This window comes from Anomaloglossus baeobatrachus, chromosome 7 (genome assembly GCF_048569485.1).
Source record: "Anomaloglossus baeobatrachus isolate aAnoBae1 chromosome 7, aAnoBae1.hap1, whole genome shotgun sequence".
Lineage (NCBI taxonomy): Eukaryota > Metazoa > Chordata > Amphibia > Anura > Aromobatidae > Anomaloglossus > Anomaloglossus baeobatrachus.
In genome coordinates this window covers 257,791,006-257,815,186 of record NC_134359.1, presented here as the reverse complement: position 1 = coordinate 257,815,186, position 24,181 = coordinate 257,791,006, and positions in this window count along the sequence as shown.

The following is a 24,181-nucleotide window of genomic DNA, read 5'->3' as shown; positions in this document are numbered from 1 at the left end:
ACCACATGTATTATATCCTAAGAAAATACCAATGCAATTAAGGGTGCTTTACACGAGACGATCTATCGTGCGATAGATCATCGGGGTCACGGTTTTTGTGACGCACATCCGGCATCGCTTGCGACGTCGGGCTGTGTGACACCTCCGAGCGACGCAGTATCGCTCACAAGTCGTGAGTCGTGTACTCGTCGCTCGGTTTCATAATCTCGTTTAACTAAAATGGCGCCGGTTGCTCATCGTCCCCGGCGTAGCACACGCCGCTCCGCTACGGGATGTTTACGTCCCGCTCATCTCCGCCCTTCAGCTTCTATTGGCCGGCGGCTGTGTGACGTCATTGTGACGTCGAACGTCCCTCCCACTTCAGGAAGTGGACGTTCGTCGCCCACAGCGAGGTCGTCCAGAAGGTAAGTACGTGTGACGGAGGTTAAATGAGTTTGTGCAACACGGGCAGCGATTTGCCCGTGACGCACAAATGAAGGGGGGCGGGTACGATCGATTGTGAAATCGCACAATCGGTCGTCCCGTGTAAAGCAGGCTTTACAGTTTGCCCTTTGACTGTATAGTTGTTTTCTGCTTTTTGATGAAATCAGACATATCAGGGAAGGAAGGGGCAGGAGTGTGATGGCAACACAGATAAAGACAGACAGAGAAAAAACAAAACTAACGCACACATCAAACTCACAGGAGCAAACAGTAAGAAACAAAAAAGAAAAGCAATAGAAGGAAGGCAGCAACAAAAGGACAACAAGGGTTAACAACACCACCACCTCTCATAGCAATAAAGTACTTCAACCACCAGTAAGTCTGGATAGCAAGACCAGACCAGTATAGAGAAGCTACAGCTGGCATTAATGGAATAGTCCAGCCAGCATATATAGGAGGGGATAGATTGTGACTGGCTCCCCCACAGCATGTGATCAAAGGAGACTAACAAGCAGACTAGCAGAGATTAACGGTTGCTAACCTGCCTATGAAATACAGGTCTGCAAGTTGATGCCTCAGTCTCCCTGGTGGATCACAGACTTCAGAGAAGTTAACAGACAGGGTGTCAGAATCTGTAGTCTCCACAGATCCTGATGTCTCCATGACAGTCTCTGATATTTCTAAAAATCTCCCTGTGGCAAGAACAAAAGAAAACTATTTCCAGATCCAGGAGAACAGTTTCATTTACACTAGGTAAAAAAACGCAAACTTTTGGCCAGTGACAGGTCTTCTTTAATAGTTAGGTGACAGTTAGGGTCACAGAGCTAGGGACCCCAATATAGAGATATGCCTTGACGAGGCCTTGGGGCTCAGTTACATTGATCAATGCGATTGCTAAATATCTTCTTTTTCCTAATATTCATAGCAGGTATGCAATTCATTATTCACATGTTCAAATTAGCAAGTAGCATTTTTCATTGTATATTCCAATATTTTTCCATATGCTTGAGGCATTATACCATTATCTAAGTTTGATGTGCAGCCTTATTCTTATATATTCTTTAATATAGTGGGAAATGTAGTAATATTAGAAAAAAATTCCAAAGTGTCATCAAAGGTCATATTTAAAAGATTCTAGAAAAAAAATTGATGGAAACTCTTACACATCTTACATTTGTACTTGCTTACTTGGACGGCAAGACTATGATCTAAAGGATACTTCGAAAGAACCATTTGTGGATATGCAATGAAAAAGAACCAGAATCTATCGCCTTTTAGTCATCCAAAGATAATATGATTTTGGGTAGAAGGAAAGTTGAAAGAAATATGTGAGACCCTTTAACTATACAGTCCCTGACAGAAGTTCTGTCGCTTATCCATGTTATGTAAATGAAAGCTTATAACCTGAATTTAAATTCATCCATTGGTTTCATAAATTACTCTTTTGAAAGCTGAAACCCTCCCAAATTTGGTTGAGGTTATGAAAATAAAGTTGCTGCAAATCTGAAATATTGATTATTTAATGAACTCAGAAAGGTCAGATTTTGGCAAGACAAAAGTTTTGTCGCCTTGTCATATAATGCACCCAATCCTAGTTTACATCCTCACCTGTGCTCACTAAATGATCGGTAAATTAGTGGGTGTGTATAAAAAGAAACCCAGGACCCCAAACCTTCACTTGAACTGCAACTTGACCTCTGACAACATTCCAAAAATCCACCCTGCGACCAAAGCCTTGATTATCAAGAGGCTGAAGAACAGATCCACTGCAGAGGTGGCTGGTACCTTTAATGTGCCTCAGCGTCAAGTACAAAGAATTAAAAAAAGATTTGAAGAGACTGGAGATATTTTTGACAAGCCCAGGTCCGGCAGACCCTGCAAGACAATTGCTCAGGAGGAACGATTGTTGATTAGAAAATCCAAAGCCAGCCCCTCTTCCACTGCAGCAGAGCTCCAAAAGGCCTGGTCACCTCAAGTCCCTGTGTCAACAAGAACAGTTTGTAGGATTCTGTCTCGAAATGCCCTCCATGGTCGAATCAGTGCCCAGAAGCGAGCACTAAGCAAAAGGCAATTAAAAAACACACAAATCACACAAAATATTAAATATGGCTCTAATAGGACCACAACTTCATTCACCAATGTTATGCAATATATCTTTGTATTAGAAGTGAATTACTTGTTTGAATTTCACGTTACTTTCTGTGGGCGGCAAAACTATTGTCTTGCCAAAATCTGACCTTTCTACGTTCATTAAATGATTAATATTTCAGCTTTGTAGCAACTTTATTTTCATAACCTAAACCAAATTTTGGAGGGTTTCCGCTTTCAAAAGAGTAATTTATGAAACCAATGGATGAACTTTAAGTCAGGTTATTAAGCTTTTATCTACATATCATGGATAAGCGACAGAACTTCTGTCAGGGACTGTATGTCCCCTATATTGGTGAGATCGGCCCAATGTGTTTGGCGGCTTCCCTACTCTACTCCGACAGATAATATCTGGGAGCAGTTGGATCCTGGCTGTAAAATTTCAACATCTGATCCTTATGTTCTCCCTTGAGATAAGCCACCAGAAATGTCTGGTCGGGACTCTCTCATAGAGAACACAGGTGCACTCGGCTGAATGTTCCTTTGCATGGGGCGGTCAGTAGAGATCATCCCAAGGATCACATGGGGTCTTAAACTAAGACATCTTGATAGTATTGTATCTACTGATTATTTCCACTTGTATTCCTTGTGATAGGATATGTAGACATAGGTATACCTACTACGTGTAGACTCATGGACCATGGATGAGATGTAAAAGGACACAATGCCTCCTGTTTTAGCTCCAGGGACTTAAAGAGGTTGCCCACTACTTTTACATAACTGATTGGCTGGGGTCCGACATCCCACACCCCTGTCGATCAGCTGCTCTCGGTCAGGGCTGTGGCAGTAGACAGCCAGAAATGCTCAGTTCTGAAGCTGCCGGTTACTGTACATCCGCCTCCTATTGATTATTATGGGAGGCGGATGTGCAGTACCTGGCCGCTATCAGAAGACTGAGCAGCTTCGGAACTGAGCATTTCCGGCTGACTGCTACTGCCGCCGGGACAGAAATTAGCTGATTGGCGGGGGTGTGGGGTGTAGGACCCTAGCCAATCAGACATTGATCCTAAGGACGTATCCTAAGTGGACAACCCCTTTAAACTCCAAGGACAACATTCCTAATACTTTTCTTATTATGTAATATCTAGTTAATCCTGTCCTCCAGCTCAACCTCTTGTATTTTCAGGAATATACTTAGGCTGGTATTTCATACACATGATCTTAATCCTTTTCTATAAATTGTGCTTTCTGTGTAAAGGAAAACCAACCCTATATTTCCATATGGCGCTTACAGGTCGAATACTAGTCTGTAATACCAGCGTTAATGCATAATCAATTTGTATCTGCATTATTTAAGGTTCGTTCAGGATTAAAGCAGCTGTTCAGTATTCCAGAAATATCATCCAGATGTACGACCAGCCCTAAATTATTTATTATCACAATTTACCCTTCTAGGCTAACAGTGTAATATCTTGTATATACCTAATAGAGAATAAAGGATGTGGGAATTATTTTTAAAAGGATTATTTTCAAGTTCTTAACTGTGTAAACATGTAGAAACAAGCAACTTTGTAATTTACTTCTTATTAAAAATCTTCTCTTTTCTCAAGAACAAAGGGATTTTTATCTTGATAGTGTACTGATCATTGCTGAGGTTACCGGCCACTTTGCAGCCTCAGTGTGGCTGGTTACCTAGGGAAGGAGCATGTGCTGAAGGCAAGTTCTATATATTAGAGCCTGCTCTGAGGATGGCCATATCGCTGGATCCACCTAGCCTCCGTCCCCTGCACTTCTCCTATGCTGTATAGGCAAGGCTGCCAATGGCAGCAGTTAAGGGAAGAGGTCATTTTTAATCAATGGAGCAGCCATGCTACTGGGCCGAACTGTCAATCAATCTTCAGAACCGGAACTAGGAATCCAGGAGGCACAGGGGCAATATGTAGGAATAAACCCTTTTAAAGGGAACCTTTCAGGTTCGATATGCACCCCCAAAACCATGCGAGATTCTATCTATCTATCTATCTATCCATCTATCCTCTCTTATCTCCTCTTCCCACAATCGCGTACAAGATTTCTCCCGTGCATCGCCCATACTCTGGAACGCTCTACCTCAGCACATCAGACTCTCCACTACCGTGGAAAGCTTCAAGAGGAACCTCAAGACCCAACTCTTCCAACAAGCCTACAACCTACAATAGCCCTCAGTCCAGTACACCACTGCGCAACCAGCTCTGTCCTCACCTATTGTACCATCACCCATTCCCTGTAGACTGTGAGCCCTCGCGGGCAGGGTCCTCTCTCCTCCTGTACCTGTCTGTCTTGTACTGTTAATGATTGTTGTACATATACCCTCTCTCACTTGTAAAGTGCCATGGAATAAATGGCGCTATAATAATAAATAATAATAATAATAATAATAATCTATCTTTTTTAAACTCCACAAGTGAGTAAACCAGCCAAAATTGTTAAAGACGATCTTGGAGTTGAGTTGAAATTAAGGGGAATTTGTCAGCAGGTTTTTGCTATGTAATCTGAGAAAAGTATCTATCCATCCATTCATCTATCCATCCCTCTATCCATCTGTTTATCTATCTATCATCTATTCATTCATCCATATATCCCTCTATCTATCTATCCTTCTATCTATCTATCTATCTATCTATCCTTCTATCTATCTATCTATCTATCCTCTATCTATCATCTATCTATCCATCCCTCTATCCATCTCTCTAGCAATCTGTTTATCCATCCATCTATCTATCTATCCATCTATCTATCCATCTATCTATCTATCATCTATTCATTCATCTATCCCTCTATCTATCTCTCCTTCTATCTATATATCCTTCTATCTATCTATCTGTCTATCCTCTATCTATCCATCCCTCCACTCATCTATCTATCTATCTATCTATCCCTATATCTATCTATCTATCTATCCATCCATCCATCCATCCATCCATCCATCCCTCTATCTATCTATCTATCTATCTCTCTATCTATCTCTCTATCTATCTATCTATCCCTCTATCTATCTATCTATCCATCCATCCATCCATCTATCCATTCTATCTATCTATCTATCTATCTATCTATCTATCTATCTATCTATCTATCTATCTATCTATCCCTATATCTATCTATCTATCTATCTATCTATCCATCCATCCATCCATCCATCCATCCCTCTATCCATCTATCTCTCTATCTATCTCTCTATCTATCTATATATCTATCTATCTATCTATCTATCTATCTATCTATCTATCCCTCTATCTATCCATCCATCCATCCATCCATCTATCCATTCTATCTATCTATCTATCTATCTATCTATCTATCTATCTATCTATCTACCGTGTTTCCCCGAAAGTAAGACAGTGTCTTACATTCTTTTTACCCCCAAAAGTCCCACTATCTCTTACTTTTGGGGTATGTCTTATATTGGAAAAAAAAATCCCACAGCAATCGCAGCAAGTCTCCATGCAATATACCGTATGGGGACTTGCCGCGATTGCTGCACATGAGGGCACTGAGGCTGCGTGTTTTTGTATGTTGTCCGTGGTCCTGATGGACCACAGACAACATTACTGCATTATTTCTCGGTGGCCGAGCGTTCGGCTGAGCGCCTGACCGCCGACATGTGACAGCTCTCAGCTGAGCGCTCGGCCGCCGGCATGTCAGGGCACTCAGCTGAGCGCTCGGCCGCCGGCGTGTCAGGGCACTCAGCTGAGCGCCCGACCGCCGGCATGTGACGGCTCTCAGCTGGGTGCTCGGCCGCCGGCGTGTCAGGGCACTTGGCTGGGCACTTGGCCGGTAGTGTAAAGAAAAACTGGGCGCTCGGCCGCCGGCATGTCAGGGCGCTCGGCTGGGCGCTCGGCCGCCGGCATGTCAGGGTGCTCAGCTGGGCGCTCGGCCGCCGGCATGTCAGGGCGCTCAGCTTACCGCTCGGCCACCGGCATGTCAGGGCGCTCAGCTTACCGCTCGGCCACCGGCATGTCAGGGCGCTCAGCTGGGCGCTTGGCCAGTACTGTAAAGAAGAAAAAAAATAAAAATTTCTGTTTACTATGTCTTACTTTCGGGGTACGTCTTACATTAGCCGACCCCCCCAAAACCCCCACTACGTCTTACTATCGGGGGTGTCTTACTATCGGGGAAAGACGGTATCTATCTATCTATCTCTCTCTCTATCTATCTATATCTATCTATCTATCCCTCTATCTATCCCTCTATCTATCTATCTATCTATCCCTCTATCTATCTATCTATCTATCCCTCTATCTATCTATCTATCCCTCTATCTATCTATCTATCTATCTATCCCTCTATCTATCTATCTATCTATCTATCCCTCTATCTATCCCTCTATCTATCTATCTATCTATCCCTCTATCTATCTATCCCTCTATCTATCTATCCCTCTATCTATCTATCTATCTATCTATCTATCTATCCATCCATCCATCCATCCATCCATCCATCCATCCATTCATCTATCCATCTAACCATCTATCTATCTATCTAGGGAGGGGCAACCAGATACTTTTTATTTCAGAGATATGTGACCTGGAAAACTTTCTTCCGCAAAATATAATTTGAGGAGACCGGAGGTTCCATTTATCCAACATTGTGTAGTTTAACAAATGCGACAATTGGACCACAGATAACTTATGGAAGGGGCAGACACTTTTTCACACCATTGTATATTGCGTTACCAATCTGAGGCCCAGAGGAAACAATTGCTCCATTATTGAGTGAAGATGAACTGTGTTGTACACAAGCAGTGTAAGGGTCGGCTTACCTTACCACCTTACCGGCAGGACAGAGCCGTACAGATGAGAATATACATTGAGAAGCTTTTGTGCTACATGAATTAACACGGAAAAATCAATGATTATTTAGTGTGTCTATTATACCGGCTTATCACCCTGTGGGTTATCCTGATATAAAGAGAGAATCTCATCCATAATTAACCTACTAAGTGCCACATTGTGGGTATCACATGCTATTGATTTCTTTCTTTCCAAGAAGGCCTATCTAGGACATTAGGAGAGCAATTTATATTGTTATTAAAGGGAACTTGTCAGGACAATTTACTAATCAAATAAGTGTTAGGTTGAAGGAGAACAAGAAAAATGATACCTGTTTTGTGTTAATCCGATGTGCCATCGCTGACCAATAGAGTATTGAAGCTGAGAAGTGCATTGGGGCTTGTGGATGCACCTAAGATATATGGACACGCCCTCAATGCACTTAGACACTTCAAAGCTTGATTTCTCAGCACAGGAACATCGGATTAATACAAGATCACTATTATCTTTACCATTACACTAGGACCTATACAGCCATACCACTAGTTTAGTTAGTAGAAACACCCATTAATATATATCAATATGAGAATTATATGATTATATTAATTCACTGTGGGCATAAAAATACATTGACTACTGGGAACTATTGATATGTGTTGTATGTCCGACACTCTGTATAGGGAGGCTGTGCAAAGTAAACATCAGTCCTTTGGAAATTTGGAGGATTAATTTAGGGTACACTTAATCAGCATCTTCTATACATGAGGTGATGTAACATTTTCCAGCAAGCACATATAGCTCTATAACACTTGATCCAGACAGCAGTGCATGGAAGGCTTTAATAATCTTCACACAGGGCTTCTGTAATAACATACATGACAATCTGTTCATAGAATATTTTCTCTCCTTACACTGTCTTTCTCCTTAAACAGTGGTTGAACACTGTACCTTACCATGCAGTGAGGTGAGGGGTGGATTCTGTACTTGGTCACTTCTCTCCACTATCCTTCTGCTGCACAACAGAGTTTGCTCTTGAACTGTCCTGATTATTCTCTGCTCCTGACAGTCTCTTTCTTGGACTCGCTGACCTCTGTAGTTTGACTCTTCTCAGGGTACATAAACTACACTTTCTGAGTACTGCTCCTTCTTTGCAGAAAGACAAAAACACTTTTTTCCTTTTGGTGAGAGGCAGATACACACTCCCTGCTTCCTAGCATCACCTGGGTCACTGTTGAATCCTTCCTATCTCCTGCTGCTGCCTTAACTCCACAGTTGCTGTATGATATTAGATCATCTGTGCAGTTCCTACTTGTCACATATGGATAAACCATGGCTGAAAACCACACACACACACATACACAGACACAGACACACACACACACACACACACACACACACACACAGTCTGATGCATATTACCATACCGGCATCATGGACAACACTTTCTGAAACCTCATTTGCTCGCTTGAGATAATCCACAGTGCTGGTCAATTTCTGCTGTGGATTTTTCCCACGGCATGTAGATGAGATTTCATAAAAATTAATCCACACTGTTTGTACAGTAGATTTTCCACAATGTGGCATGTCAAATTATGCTGCGGATTTTATAATGCAATGCAAAAAGCAAAATGTGTGGCAGATTCAATGTATTTCTGCAACAAAACCCAAAATCTTGTTTGTTGCTATTTATAAGTCAAAGGAAAAAGCTGTTGGCTGAACAAGTATTTGTTTTACAGCTATTTTGATTGTATAGACACCTTTAGATATTGTACTTATAGTGTCTTGAGTACAACAATTGCCTCATGCGAATTCAGCATCCTAAAAAGAAAAAGTTACATACAGTTGAAGCCAGAAGTTTCCCTCCACTCTCTATACAGACACATCTGCAGGTTTTTCCCTCCGCTCTCTATAAAGACACATCTGCAGGTTTTTCCCTCCGCTCTCTATATGGACACATCTGCAGGTTTTTCCCTCCGCGCTCTATAAAGACACATCTGCAGGTTTTTCTCTCCTCTGTCTATAAAGACACATCTGCAGGTTTTTCTCTCCACTCTCTATAAAGACACATCTGCAGGTTTTTCCCTCCGCTCTCTATAAAGACACATCTGCAGGTTTTTCCCTCCACTCTCTATACGGACACATCTGCAGGTTTTTCCCTCTTCTGTCTATAAAGACACATCTGCAGGTTTTTCCCTCTGCTCTCTATAAAAACACATCTGCAGGTTTTTCCCTCCACTCTCTATAATGACACATTTGCATGTTTTTCTCACTGTCTGACATGAAATGAGAATAAATCTTTCCTGTTTTAGGTCAATTAGAAAACAAAATTATTTACATTTGCCAAATGCCAGAATAATGAGAGAATGTTTGAAGACATTTTTATTACTTTCTGAAAAATCAAAAGTTTCCATCCATTTCATTAGTATTTGGTACCATTGCCCCTACACTGTATGACTTCTGTGAAACGTTTTGGATCTCCTTCCACAAGCTTCTCACAATAGTTGGTAGGAATTTGGGACCATTCCTACTGACAGAATTGGTGTAACTGAGCCATGTTTGTAGGTCGTCTTGCTCACACCAGAGTTTTCAGCTTTACCCATACATTTTCAATAGGATTGAGATCAGGGTTTTATGATGGCCACTCCAAACATTGACTTTGTTATCCTTAAGCCACTTTGTAACAAGTTTGGCAGTATGCTACTGGTCATTGTCCATTTGGAAGACCCATTTCAAATTCCTGGCTGATGTTTTGAGATGTTTCTTCAGTATTGCCACATAATCTTCTTTCCTCATGATGCCATCTATTTTGTGAAGTACATCAGTCCCTCCTGCCGCAAAACAACCCAACAACATGATGCTGCCACCCCTGTGTTTCACAGTTGGGATGGTGTTCTTAGGCTTCAAAGCTTCTCCCTTTTTTGTCCAAATGTAACAATGGTTATTATGGCCAAGCAGTTCAATTTTAGTTTTGTCAGACCACAGGACATGTCTCCAAAAATGAAGGTCTTTGTTCCTGTGTGCATTTGCAAACATTAATCTGACTTTTTTATGTTTCTTTTGGAGAAATGGCTTCTTCATGGCATTGTGGCCTTTCACCCATGTTGATATAGTACGTGTTTTACTGTGGATAATGACACAATTTTACCAGCTACTGCCAGCATCGTCACAAGATTTTTTGCTTTTGTTCTTGGGTTGATATGCACTTGTCTGTCCAAATCACGTTCATCTCTGGTACACAGAACCCGTCTCCTTCCTGAGTGGTATGATGGCTGGACATTCCCATCTTGTTTGTACTTGCATATAATTGTTTGTACAGATGAATGAGGCACCTTCAGGTATCTGGAAATTTCACCAAGGATGAACCAGATGTCTTCAAGCCCACAATTCTCTCAGTGAGATCTTGGCTGATTTCATTTGACTTTCCCATGATGTTACACAAAGAAGCAGTGTGTTTCAGGTGCACATTAAAATACATCCACAAGTGTGTCTCTAATTAACTCAGATGTTGCCAATAAACCTATCAGAAGCTTCCAAAGACATGAAATCATCATATGGGTTGTCCAATATTGTTTAAAGGCATAGTACTCTTAAGGGGGCTTTACATGCTGCGACATCGCTAGCGATTGCTAGCGATGTTGTGAGCGATAACACCCACCCCATCGTACGTGCAACATGTGGTGATCGCTGCCGTAGCGAACAATATCGCTATGGTAGCGTCACATGCACATACCTGTCCAGCGATGTCACTATTGCTGCCTAACAATCCCTCTTCAAGGGGGAGGTTCGGCGTTACAGCGACATCACAGCGGCGTCACAAAACGGCCGGCCAATAGAAGAGGAGGGGAGGAGATGAGCGGCCGGAACATGCCGCCCACCTCCTTCCTTCCTTTTTTTCCGGTGGACGCAGGTAGGATGATGTTCATCGTTCCCGGGGTGTCACACTTAGCGATGTGTGGTGCCGCAGGAACGACGAACAACCAGCGGCATGCACCACCAACGATATTATGAAAAGGAGCGACGATTTGTGCCGTTTTTGCAATCGTTGATCGTCGCTCCGAGCTGTCACACGCTGCGATGTCGCTAACGACGCCGGATGTGCGTCACTAACGCCGTGACCCCGACGATATATTGTTAGCGATGTCGCATCGTGTAAAGCACCCTTTAGTGTATGTAAACTTTTGACTTTGCAGACAGTAATAAAAATGCATTAAAACATTCTCTCTCTCACTAGTCTTGCATTTGCCAAATATAAATAATTTTGGTTCTCAATTGACCTAAAATGGGAAAGATTTATTCTCATTTCATGTCAGGTAGTGAGAAAAACATGCAGATGTGCTTTTTAGATGGTGGATGGAGACTTCTGGTTTCAACTGTATTAATAGAGCTTGTCCAGGATTAGAAACTTATCTAAGGATTGTCTGTGTTACTGCAGATTAGCTCTATGTCAACTGTATAAAGCTGTATTAACTCAATCATTTGTCACAGTTCGAGATGGACCATCTGCAGGTTTCCAGACCCGAACTTGAAAGTTTCCTTGATTATGTATATGAAGGAAGGTGTCAGCCCCGGGCCACTCGGGAGTCTTAAGGGGGCTTTACACGATATCGTTAATGTTTTATCGTCAGGGTCACGTCGTTAGTGACGTACATCCGGCGTCATTAACGGTATCGCAGTGTGTAACACTTACCAACGACCTTAAACGTCCTCCAAAGTGGTGAAAATCGTTCACCATGGAGAGGTCATCCTAAAGCCAAAAATTGTTAATGGTTGTTTATAGATGTTGTTCCTCGTTCCTGCGGCAGCACACATCGCTGTGTGTGACACCGCAGGAGCGAGGAACCTCACCTTACCTGCGTCCCGCCCGCAATGAGGAAGGAGGTGGGCGGGATGTTCGTCCCGCTCATCTCCGCCCCTCCACTTTGATTGGCCAGCCGCTTAGTGACGTCGCCGTGACGCTGAGCGCACCACCCCCTCGAGGGAGGGATTGTTCGGCAGTCACAGCGACGCCACCGACCAGGTAAGTGCGTGTGACGCTGCCGTAGCGATAATGTTCGCTGCGGCAGCGATCACACGAAATCGCATGCACGACGGGGGCGGGTGCTTTTGCGTACGATATCGCTAGCAATTGCTAGAAATATCGTAGCATGTAAAGCCTGCTTAACTCCTTCGCCAAGAAGACCCTGTGTGCGGATGTGACTTCGGGTGGGGTACATGACATTTACACATTTTTTCAGGCTCGTGTCCATCATCCTCTGGCAGTCGTCATAGAGAGTTAGTAACACATGCAACACCAGAGCTCACTTAGACAACCAGAAAGGATCACTTTTATTCTTCACACCGTTATGACAGGCATGACCCTCCTTTGCTTCCTTCCTCTCAGTTTGGAGTACTGCTCCTCAACCTGCCCTCCTCCACTATCTTTGATCTCTTCCTCAAGCTTCGAGGTGTGTGCCTCCTACCCCTAACTCTGTTCACTTCATCTGATTCTGGGCCCCAACTGTCTTTAACTGGAAAACTCTCTAAGCCTGCTGGGGTGAGCCGTAGGCTTCAGACCTCACGAGGATATTTCAGAGTTCCCTAATCTCCCTAGCACTGAGGCCACGTCTTATCACACTTGAAACCTATTCTACACTGGTTCTTCTTAAGATCTCCCAACTGTCCTCTTTCCCGCATCTGTCACTTCCCCTTTAACCCTATCTCTTCCATCCAGCCGCTATCTCAGCTCAACCACCAAGTGGCGCCTTTATTGAGAGTCCTACTCAACTGTAGCTGGAACCTGCACCAGCTCGCAGCATAACACATTAACGTATACAATTGGTATAACACATAAAATACATGGTATAAATAGTACAGGGTCAAGTCCACCCTCTACAAATATGTATATATACAATTATACAGTGACAAACAAAAGCGTAACAATGTTTTGACCTTTTGATTTTCAGACTCCTTATCTCACCATCCAATACAACGTTGAGCGTGACACTACCTTCATTTTATAGACAATTTTCTTGGTTATCTCAAACATAAATTTGACTTGTAACTATTTAGCATATGATTAGTTATGCAGGTTATTGTCATTTAATTGCATTGTTACTGTTTTGCTCCTGATGTTTGAATTTTTTTTTCCCTTCCTCTATATTACAAATTACAACCTTTGCAAAAATTTTGTGAACAAATTGAGTAGAAAGAATGAGACATAAATGCAATGTGTGCACACAAGTACCGTAGTCTCGAAAAGCTTTCCACTTATTATCATCTTTTCACTTAGCCATCAAAAGGTATCAACCACTGAGGACTCTGTTTTTTTTAAACAATTTTTTTATATTTAATGGCTAATATGGTACAAAGATATATGTTACCTGTATAGAAATTGATATGTTTATTCTTTTGAGCATTTACTTTTTAGTTTTTCCACATGTTTTTTGGAGTAGAATCGGCCTGAAATGACATTGTGTGCACATTTTGTTAGGGAATGCCCAGATATCTGAGATTTCAAAGCAGTGTTCTCATGATCATTGGGTAGCCTGTACTGCAAGATATCCCCTACTCTTTGAAAAAGTAATGATTTTTAAAGCTGTGAATAACCAGAGTTGACTGAAAAAAAGCAAGATCATCGGCCACGAATCAAAGTATTGCAAACTTGTTATTAAAGGGGTTGTCCACTACTTTTACATTGATGGCCTATCCTTAGGCGGGCTTTGCACGTTGCGATATCGGTAACAATGTGTTTCCGACGCTGTAGCGATAGTCCCCTCCCCCGTCGCAGGTACAATATCTTGTGATTGCTGCCGTAGCAAACATTATCTCTACGCCAGCTTCACATGCACTCACCTGCCCTGCAACGTCGCTCTGGCCGGAGAACCGCCTTCTTCCTAAGGGGGCGGGTCGTGCGGTGTCATAGCGACGTCACACGGCAGGCAGCCAATAGAAGCGGAGGGGCGGAGATGAGCGGGACATAAACATCCCGCTCACCTCCTTCCTTCCGCATAGCCGGCTGGGACGCAGGTAGGAGATGTTCCTCGCTCCAGTGGCTTCATACACAGCGATGTGTGCTGCCTGCTGGAACGAGGAACAACACCGTACCATCGCAGCAGCAGCATTATGAAAATGTCGGACCCTACACCGATCATACGATAACGATGCTTTTGCGCTCATTAATCGTATGTAAAAGGCTTTACACACTACGGTGTCGACAGCGACGCCAGATGTGAGTCACTTTCGATTTGACCCCACCGACATCGCACCTGTGATATCGTAGTGTGCAAAGCCCACCTTAGTATAGGTCATCAATGTCAGATCGGCTGGGATCTGACACACGGTACCCCCGATGATCAGTTGCTTTTTGTGTCGGCAGCAGCAGGCAGCTAGAAATGCTCTTTTTCGGGGCTGCGCTGTCTTCTGATAGCGGACATGGCCATGGTCATTCAAATCAATAGGAGGCAGATGTGCAGTACCCGGCCATGGCTACTATCAGAAGACGGAGCAGCTCCAGAACTGAGTAGCATTTCCAGCTTTCTGCTGCCACCACCGGCACTGAGAATAGCTAATCAGTGGGGGTATCTGGTGTCAGACCCTGGACGATCAGACAAGGATAACCAATCCTAAGGAGAGGCCATCAATGTAAAAGTACCGTAGTGGTCAACCTCAGTAAATACAGCATCTCCGATGCCTCTTCTGACTAGAAGGCCCTCATGATTTTGTGTACATTACGCCTAAACATAATGACGTTGCTTCTGACCCAGACAACTACGAACCTCCTACTACCTACGGCGTTCCCGGAGTCTCTAATTAGATTCTGAAGCTGCAGGTAGTAGGAGGTTCATAGTGTTCAGGTTCCCCGGAAATTGACTACCGACATGGCCACTAAACCGGGCTCCTGCAAGTCTTGTTACTCAATGTGAGGAATAACTTTTTAAAACAATTTTATGTAGGTTCCTCAAGCCTACATTTTCTTCGTCCTTTACGTTCTACGGCTCATAGCCCATTGCGATCTTCCTGTAATATTTCACAGTCAATTATTACGAGTTACGACATAGCTAAAATTATACCGTTACACATGAAAAACCCACAGTAGCAAGCATTAAGATGTATATTTACACTTTGCAGAACTTATAAAACTATGACCTACAGGAGTTTTTCTTTATGGGACCTGCTGTACCTTACTCTTTCCACTGTGTTTTTATGACATCTTTCCTCGTTGACATCAACAGGGAAAAAGGCAAACCAGGAAAACCACATGTAAAAAACTGTGGTCCGTACCGTCTCCATAATAAGGACTCTGTGTGCTGCCATATGGTACTGTGGTAAGACCTGGTATCCTGCCCCCGGGAGGCAATGCTCTATAATGTGGCATGCAATGTCACGTTCCACCATATAAATCACACAGAGGTTTAGAAAGACCCCACAGCAGCCAAAGGGCGTTATTCCAACTACGACAAACTCCAGATACCAAGTAATGCAGGACTTACACGGATTCCTCACAAATTATACCGATCTTATAGTTGTTGACATTTGCCATTTAAAGACCTCTTTTTTGTAAGATAGACACAATTTCTTAAAAAAAATCCTATAATGGAGTCCTCTTTCAGACATTATTTACACACTATAAACATTATGTTTATAAAATATATTTTTAAAGGGATTTTCCAGGTCTATGATATTGATATCTTATTGATTATTTTAGGATAGGTCATCAATATCAGAACAATGGAAGCCCGACACCGGACACCACCACCAGTTGGGTGTTAGCAGGTTTTCCGGAAGTAAATTGTAAATGGAGGCAGAACATCATAGTTCTATGCGCCGTGTAGTGGCCGATCTGGGGTACTGCAGCTCAGCTGCCATTGGAGTGAATGAGATTTGAGCTATGTACAGAGCCATGCTGTTTGAACCATGTACCCTTGTAGGGTTGGCACAGACATCCATTTTCTTCTGCCTAAAGTATTTGTTGGGCTTGCACACTTCTGCTACTCACTATAATACCCGCTAATACAGCTTTCCAAACTCTAGTACTGACTAAACAGGGACGGAGTCAGGCTGTATCCTGCAGCTGGCTCCTCCTCCTCTGGGTGACCCACAGAGATTAACTGTTCACTGCCTATTCTGGACACCAGGAAGCAGTATCTAACACCCAGTCATTAGATGGCCACACATACTTTATGCAGGAATATATTGAATACATTAACATAACTCACATTATTAACACACAATGACGATTGGTGTCTTCAGGGCAGGGGTACTAGGACATAGTCACCCTCTTGCACACTACTAACATACAGTAACTAAGGCAGCTGAAAACTACCAATACCAACTTACTGCAACCTCCTGCTCTCTGGCCTCTCTTCCAACACTCTTGCACCCCTCCAATCTATCCTAAACTCTGCGGCCTGCTTAATCCACCTCTCCCCTCGCTATTCCCCGGCCTCTCCTCTCTGCCAATCCCTTCACTGGCTTCCCATCGCCCAACGACTCCAGTTCAAAACATTAACCATGACATACAAAGCCATCCACAACCTGTCTCCTCCTTACATCTGTGACCTAGTCTCCCGGTACCTACCTGCATGCAACCTCAGATCCTCACAAGATCTTCTTCTCTATTCCTCTCTTATCTCCTCTTCCCACAATCGCGTACAGGATTTCTCCCGTGCCTCCCCCATACTCTGGAACACTCTACCTCAGCATATCAGACTCTCCCCTACCGTGGAAAGCTTCAAGAGGAACCTCAAGACCCACCTCTTCCAACAAGCCTACAACCTACAATAGCCCTCAGTCCAGTACACCACTGCGCAACCAGCTCTGTCCTCACTTATTGTACCATCACCCATTCCCTGTAGACTGTGAGCCCTCGCGGGCAGGATCCTCTCTCCTCCTGTACCAGTCTGTTTTGTACTGTTATTGATAGTTATACGTATACCCTCTTTCACATGTAAAGCACCATGGAATAAATGGCGCTATAATAATAAATAATAATAAGTGGGGTTGCCTGGTGTTGGACCCCCATTGATCTGATATTGATAACTTAGCCCTCCATACAAAATAATGGGCTCCACATAGCCCTCCATACAGAACAATGGGCCCCACATAGCCCTCCATACAGAATAAAGAGACTCACATAGCCCTCCATACAGAATAATGTGCCCCACATAGTCCCCCATACAGTATAAGGGGTGCCACATAACCCTCCATACAGAATAAAGGGCCCCACATAGTCCTCCATACAGAATAATGGGCCCCACATAGTCCTCCATACAGAATAATGGGCCCCACATAGCCCTCCATACAGAATAATGGGCCCCACATAGCCCTCCATACAGAATAATGGGCCCCACATAGTCCTCCATACAGAACAATGGGCCCCACATAGCCCTCCATACAGAATAATGGGCCCTACGTAGTCCTCCATACAGAATAATGGGCCCCACATAGCCCTCCATACAGAATAATGGGCCCCACATAGCCCTCCATACAGAATAATGGGCCCCATATAGTCCTCCATACAGAATAATGTGCCCCACATAGTCCTCCATACAGAATAATGGGCCCCACATAGCTCTCCATACAGAATAATGGGCCCTACATAGTCCTCCATACAGAATAATGGGCCCCACATAGCCCTCCATACGGAATAATGGGCCCCACATAGTCCTCCATACAGAACAATGGGCCCCACATAGCCCTCCATACAGAATAATGGGCACCACATAGCCCCCCATACAGAATAATGGGCCCCACATAGTCCTCCATACAGAATAATGGGCCCCACATAGCCCTCCATACAGAATAATGGGCCCTACGTAGTCCTCCATACAGAATAATGGGCCCCACATATCCCTCCATACAGAATAATGGGCCCCACATAGCCCTCCATACAGAATAATGGGCCCCATATAGTCTTACATACAGAATAATGGGCCCCACATAGCCCTCCATACAGAATAATAGACCCCACATAGCCCTCCATACAGAATAATGGGCCCCACATAACCCTCCATACAGAATAATGGGCCCCATATAGCCCTCCATACAGAATAATGGGCCCCACATAGCCCTCCATACAGAATAATGGGCCCCACATAGCCCTCCATACAGAATAATGGGCCCCACATAGCCCTCCATACAGAATAATGGGCCCCACATAGCCCTCCATACAGAATAATGGGCCCCATATAGCCCTCCATACAGAATAATAGACCCCACATAGCCCTCCATACAGAATAATGGGCCCCACATAACCCTCCATACAGAATAATGGGCCCCATATAGCCCTCCATACAGAATAATAGACCCCACATAGCCCTCCATACAGAATAATGGGCCCCACATATCCCTCCATACAGAATAATGGGCCCCACATAGCCCTCCATACAGAATAATGGGCCCCACATAGCCCTCCATACAGAATAATGGGCCCCACATAGCCCTCCATACAGAATAATGGGCCCCACAAAGCCCTCCATACAGAATAATAGGCCTCACATAGCCCTCCATACAGAATAATGGGCCCCACATAGCCCTCCATACAGAATAATGGGCCCCACATAGCCCTCCATACAGAATAATGGCCCCACATAGCCCTCCATACAGAATAATGGGCCCCACATAGCCCTCCATACACAATAGCTGTAATACCAATCATCGCCCATGTAGATGTTTTTTTGGATAGATAAACCACCTTTCTCACTCTCAGAAAAGTCAGTCAGAGCATCCCTTTAATTAACTCTTTTTTCACCCCATAACCTATTTTACCTCTTTTAATACATTACATAATATGGGTTAGGGTCAGGAAAGACAATAATGTGCCGGAGCGAGGCTAAATCCGGAAAAGAAGGGGTTATAATTTGCAGTTAGCTTTTATTGTATTCTTTGGGACATGAATAATTAACCTGTCTGGATCCCTTATTGTGATTCTGTTTTCTACTGCAGCAGATCGATACACAAGCAATCCTGTCCACTAAGCATATATCTGCAGCACGGAACCAGACCGCTCCTCTAAAAAAAAATCCACTATTTTTTATTTTTAACTCTCTAAACATTTTTCTTCTATTTTGGGTCCTTTTAGAGGGACCACTAGAGCCCACAGTAGGTCCGAGCACATTCTCCAAATGATATTTGCACACCTAATGAAATATACCTCACTGGCGATAGACCTCCAGGTCTGCAAACCTCAGGCTGATCGCTCCAACAGAAACAGTAATTAGTGTTGGGAGCTGGAGAGGACGGCGAGATAGTGGAAAGCATGTTAATGCATAGCTATGGTTAGGACTTTGCAGGTCGTCGGTTGCTTAAGATTTGCTTTTATGATTTGTTTGTGTATTCTAAAAAACCCCCTTGACAACGCTCATGTTCCACTGTTCACCATGTTCCATCCCGGCTCATACATAATGAAATACTTGTAGGTAGGAGCTTTATGAAGCTTTTGGGGTAATGCCAGGGCAAGTTTTGGACAAAGATGTTGAGATGAGCGATCCTGATTGGCAAAAGTCGGAAAATGTTAAAATCGTACGATCGGACATCCGAACACTTATCGTGTACCGCCCTGAGAGGTGCCCGGCCGCTTCTTCCGCTTGCTCGGGCCGAGTCGCTCGAGGTCCGGGCTCGGGTTGTCGGTGGCACGAGCGCCTCCGGACCGGGGGCCACGTTGCTCTGTTAAGGGGAGAGGCAGTGGGGTGGTGGTGGTGGGACGAGGCGCGCAGCCGGGGAGGGCCGCGCTGTCGTCCTACGGGTCGTGACGCCACCCACGGGTCGTGGTGACGGGATGCACCACCGCTGCGGCTGGAGTGAAGGCGGGCTCGTCCGGGATCGGTGTTGCGGCCGCAGCCTAGATGTTAGCCCCTCCGTGGGTAGGGGCGGTGTGTCCCGAGGCCCGGCTTGGGGGACTGCAAGCGCTGATGTTGTTGTTGGGATGCGGTGTCGTGCCCGGATGGCACTGGTGTACTCACGATTAATTCACACTCAGAGTCACTGGTAAACCAAAGTTCGGATGTCGTCGGTCCCCTTAGCCAGCTGCTGATGTCCCCTGTGGGGTTGATGGTGGGCCCTTTCCCGTGCACCTCTGGTAGTTGTGTTTCGGCTCCCCTGCCTGGGCAGTGGTAGCCCGCTCCCCGGCGTTGAGCTGCCGGAGGAGCCCTCGGTTGCCCGCAGGCGCTGGCCCGTCGGGTGTTTGGCCCTTAGCTGTGGCGCTCACCCGGTCTCGGTGGGCTTTTGCCTTCTTTCGGGACTTTGGGTGTGGATGAACCCGTGAGGTCAAGCCGGCAATCAGTCAATTTGCCTAAACTCAGTGGCTTCTAAGCTAGGACGGGGTCTGAGTACCCGGTTTTTGGTGCTCCGGTACATGATTGACTCCCCGGTTCAGGACCGCCGGGCTCCAACCCAGGCCCGGTCCGTACGGTTCCGCCGGTTTCTGTACCGGTACTCCTGCCACCACCGTCTGCCTGCTTGATGTTTCCCATGGGGCCCAGTCTCCAACCCGGGTCCATGACAGTTTCTCTCCTTCTCGCCCACCTGGTGTGCTCTACTGGCCCTGAGGGAGGCATCAGGTCTCCCTTTCGGGTGACTGGTGTGTGTCCTCACAGGGGGTGGGGGTGTGTTTAATGTGGTAGGTGTTATTACCTGTGACCCCTGGGGTCCAGGGCGTCACATTCCCCCTTGGTTTAATGCAGACCGTCCGCGGGCTGCCCGACCAACTCTGGTTTATTTTCTTTTTCAACTGTAAAATGGGAAAAACGGGAAAACACTTACAATTATAATAACATTTATACAAACTATGGTTTCTGAAGGTGTTCCCATAATGGGAGGCATTTTGCTTTAACGTTTCAACCTTTATTAAACGGAGCGGGTTCATGTCCTTCCACCTTTCCCACCCAAACAACCTAGCCTTGATGCTGCCCCTAAGAAATTGGCAGCACCCCTTTTCCCCAGTCCTTAAACAGGAACATGACAGATCACCCAGGCGGGAACGGGTACGGTGCGGCGCAGCCGGCAGTTGTCAAGGGCTCCCCGGAGGATTGTCACCGGTCCCAGTGGTGACCGGACTCCAGCCTGCTCTGCTGCGGGTGCTTCCTCCAATCTTCCTCTCCGGAGGCTAACGGAACGGGAAGACATGTTAAAGGGGGCAGATAGGGCAATATTTACAAGCCCAAAGGTTTTTGGGTGGCCGGCAAGTACACGGCCTTGTCCATGAGCAGTCACTCACGCAACAGGGTATAACGGGGTTTTAAACACGAGTCCCAACGGGGACGGGTCCTTTTTATAACATAATCTTCTTACACCAGCTCTTCCTCAACCTCCACATCAGGGGTGTACGGTGGAGGAGGGGGCTGTCTGCCACTCCGGAGATCCAGGGCAAGCCAGCCCCCCTCTCCTCGGTGCCGGGTGTAGTGCACCAAATCTCCGGGCAGAAGGTCGCGGTCCGGGTGCCCGAACGGGAGGTGGGCATTCACATCTCGCCGGGAAAAGAACACCTCCATTTTAAGGCCGGAGTCGTATAAGAATCCCCAGCCCTTGTCTTTGTTGAATCGCCGGACCTGGCCCTGGTAGGTCGGGCCCCGCACCCAATATCCAGCACTCCTCAGGTGCTCCTTTCCTTCAATGGTGCGGGCAAGGACCTCCTCCCTCTTCCTTTCTCTGGCCGCAATCTCCCGGCTCAGCTGGCTGGGCTGCCGCTCCCAATATGGTGGGTTTGCATGCCCAGGGTCTACATCAGTGGGGATCTGGCCCAGCCGGTGCTCCCCAGTGTCGACCACGATCGGTACTCTCTGAGGGGAGCCCCGCTGTGTCGCGGCCGGCTCTGCTGCCTTGCAGCTGCCTCCCCGCGGAACCTCAGCCAAGGCCCGCGACCCTGGAGCGGCTTGTCTTGTCTTCTGGGGCTTCTTGGCTGGGCGGGTTGCTGGAGCCTGGGCACTCTTGGGCGCGGTCACTTCTGGGACCGCCGGCATCGCCTCGGGATCAGGTGCCGGCCTGTAACGGGTCCCTTCAGGCAACGGGTACAGCGTGGCCGGGTTCCACAGCAGGTCTGGGCCAGCCTCCCCAAGCAGCCTCTCGGGAACGCCCGGGATGGACTCCGCCACCGGTGTCGAGGGTGGGGATACGGGCGGAGGAGCAACGACAACCGCTGCGAGCCATGGAGGAGGCGGTATGGTGGGCAGCAGCAGACCAAGCCCCTCAGCCGTGATGGCCGACCCCTCAAGGGCACAGGGACGTGGGTCGCCTTCCCACCCCGCCAACACCGTCATCCTTTCATGGGCCCGCACGGCAGCCACTATCTCACCCATCTCCGCCGCCCAGTGCTCCACCAGGAAGCTTACCTGGTGCTGGAGGCGGAGACACATCTCCTCCGTCCGGGCCTTCACCCACGCCGCCGTTCCTTGCACGGGCTCGGGGGTCTCGGGACGCGGGACGGGAGTCGCAATGCTGTACAGTCTGGATCCAGGAACAGAACGGATGCAGGGTCCTGGAGTCCCTGCCTTTTTATCTGCTCGGTTACATCAGGCAGCCTTCTCGCCCGCCTCCCCCTTGGTTTTCTCTTTTCACTCCTCCTTCGGGGTCGGGGCTTCACTTTCGCGCCTTCACTGCTCGGGGAAGACAACTCGAGCGGGAAACTTTCGCGCCAAGATGGCGGGACTTCAACTTTTTCGGCAGGATGCCGCTGACGGAAACTTCTAAGGCGCACTTTCCACCGGTAAGTGGACTGTCCGAATCCTGTTTGTGACGCCAGAAGAGTCGATGTGTACCGCCCTGAGAGGGGCCCGGCCGCTTCCTCGGCTTGCTCGGGCCGAGCCGCTCGAGGTCCGGGCTCGGGTTGTTGGTGGCACGAGCGCCTCCGGACCGGGGGCCACGTCGCTCTGTTAGAGGGGAGAGGTCGTGGGGTGGTGGTGGTGGTGGTGGGACGAGGTGTGCAGCCGGGGAGGGCCGCACTGTCGTCCTACGGGTCGTGACGCCACCCACGGGTCGTGGTGACGGGATGCACCACCGCTGCGGCTGGAGTGAAGGCGGGCTTGTCCGGGATCGGTGTTGCGGCCGCAGCCTAGATGTTAGCCCCTCCGTGGGTAGGGGCGGTGTGTCCCGGGGCCCGGCTTGGGGGACTGCAAGCGCTGATGTTGTTGTCGGGGTGCAGGGTGCCGTGCCGCGGTGTAGTGTCGTGCCCGGATGGCACTGGTGTACTCACGATTAATTCACACTCAGAGTCACTGGTAAACCAAAGTTCGGATGTGGTCGGTCCCCGCGGCCGGCTGCTGATGTCCCTTGTGGGGTTGATGGTGGCCCCTTTCCCATGCACCTCTGGTAGTTGTGTTTCTGCTCCCCTGCCTGGGCAGTGGTAGCCCGCTCCCCAGCGTTGAGCTGTCGGAGGAGCCCTCGGTTGCCCGCAGGCACTGGCCCGTCGGGTGTTTGGCCCTTGGCGGTGGCGCTCACCCGGTCTCGGTGGGCTTTTGCCTTCTTTCGGGACTTTGAGTGTGGATGAACCCGTGAGGTCCAGCCAGCAATCAGTCAATTTGCCTATACTCAGTGGCTTCTAAGCTAGGATGAGGTCTGAGTACCTGGTTTCTGGTGCTCCGGTACACGGTTGACTCCCCGGTTCAGGACCGGCGAGCTCCAACCTAGGCCCGGTCCATACTGTTCCGCCGGTTGCTGTACCGGTACTCCTGCAGGCGGCCACCACCGTCTGCCTACCTGACATTTCCCAAGGGGCCCAGGCTCCAACCCGGGTCCCTGACAGTTTCTCTCCTTCTCGCCTCCTGTCACTGTCACTCTCTAAACTGTTCTGCTTGAACTTCCTGCCTCAGGACAGTAATCTCCTCAGTGGGCGTGTCTTTCTGCCTGACTCCGCCCACCTGGTGTGCTCTACTGGCCCTGAGGGAGGCATC